The following is a 1,770-nucleotide window of genomic DNA, read 5'->3' as shown; positions in this document are numbered from 1 at the left end:
ATAACTTTCAGTCTGTAAAGACACCCAAAAGTATCAATAAACGTGTTATTATAACTTTCAGTCTGTAAAGACACCCAAAAGTATCAATAAACGTGTTATTACAGCTTTCGGTCTGTAAAGACACCCAAAAGTATCAATAAACGTGTTATTACAGCTTTCAGTCTGTAAAGACAACCAGAAGTATCAATAAACCTGGTATTATAACTTTCAGTTAAATTTAACACAAAGTATTATCATAAATATTTGTATTTTTCAGTTTCACCTGTAAAAGAAGCTCTGAACTTGACAATCTATTAAGGAAACAGTCTAGAGCAAAAAATAAATAAAAAAATCTGAAGAAGCTCATGGTGTTTAAATGAATAGTGACATACTAAATGTGTCATTAATATTGTTGATTATAACCTATAAAATACTCTTTAATATTAATATGTACATTTATTTACATTATTTTCCATCACTGGCTTAGTATGAGGACTTAGGTCTGTCTTAAGGTAGCCAAACCTTGTGAGGTGTTAATGACTAAACATTACAACTGATGAGTCAATTCAGTGTAATTATTAGAAGCTGTAGTGTCCTTGTGGAAAGGTTTATGAAATAATGTATGTTTATCCAGTTTGTTATACAGAATATAGCTTTATTATTTAATAACTTACCTTTTTAGTTCTGGTCTATACAGTTAGCTTATTATTGATAATAAATCATTGATAGATTAGCTTATTTTTGATAATAAATCATTGATAGATAATCGAACCTCGAAATATCAGAAGTCTACTTGAATTTTCCTGCAGGAGAAATGATGTGTGTTGTTTTAGAAACAAACGTACTATGTTCTGTTCGGTCATACCCAATATTACTTTGGACAATGGTTATTTTATCATTAATAAACAACTTATTATCGCAAAGCACAAACTAAAATACCTACCGAGTTGAAGCATCTTTCCATATAATCAAAGCAGTGCAGCTGTTCACTCCTATCACTCTTACACCTTGAATCTGTCAGGTGGAAGTCAATGAGTAGTTAATAAAGTAATTAACGTGCTAACTTTTATAGATTCTAGTACAAGATAAATAGGTTACCAAATAAAATACTTTATTTTATTTAAGCTGAAAATGTGTGTTGGATTAGTAAGTACCTTTATGAAGCTACACCTCATGAGATATTATCATGTTTATGGCCAAAGATACTTTTCAACAGCAACAGCACCCCACTGATAAAACAACAGTCTTAAAGAAATCACTTATAGCTTCACAAATATCATCAGCTAAAGGAACAGACTTGGAGAAATCACTTATAGCTTCACAGATATCAGAAAATTTAGTTTTCGTCTCCACTGTACTTGAAATTCATCATATACTTAAGGTAACAACACACTTGTGACTTAAAGTAATTTAATGAGAAAAGTACATTATGACAGTTTGAGGTATCATCATTTCATTAGTAGTAAAGAATATTACAAATTCATAACCACAAAACCACACCTAACAAATTAAACATGAAGACAAATTTATATCTTTTATCAGAACCATTAAAATGAGGCAGCCACTGAAAACTTTCTGTTGTAGTATCTTGGAACATAATAACTTCATATACTGGATACTGTCTGTTGGAGTCTCTTGAAACATAACTTGATGTACTGGATGCTTTCTCTGTTGGAGTCTCTTGGAACATAATAACTTGATATACAGGATACTTTCTGTTGGAGTCTCTTGAAACATAATAACATGATAAACTGTATACTTTCTGTTGGAGTCTCTTGAAACATAATAACA

The 1,770-nt window shown here is 30.6% G+C and overlaps 1 long non-coding RNA gene across 1 annotated transcript in view; it reads right to left on the bottom strand.

Moving 5' to 3' along the window:
* The window catches only part of LOC111084017, a 10,202-nt gene extending 8,439 nt beyond the window's left edge, over nt 1–1,763 (bottom strand). The window contains exon 1 of the long non-coding RNA XR_002609362.1: nt 923–1,763. This is a non-coding gene — a long non-coding RNA (uncharacterized LOC111084017). The remainder of the gene's footprint in view (nt 1–922) is intronic.
* Between the last annotated feature and the right edge of the window lie 7 nt (nt 1,764–1,770).

This window comes from Limulus polyphemus, unplaced genomic scaffold, assembly GCF_000517525.1.
Source record: "Limulus polyphemus unplaced genomic scaffold, Limulus_polyphemus-2.1.2 Scaffold12850, whole genome shotgun sequence".
NCBI lineage: Eukaryota > Metazoa > Arthropoda > Merostomata > Xiphosura > Limulidae > Limulus > Limulus polyphemus.
This window is presented reverse-complemented; position numbering and strand designations above follow the sequence as displayed.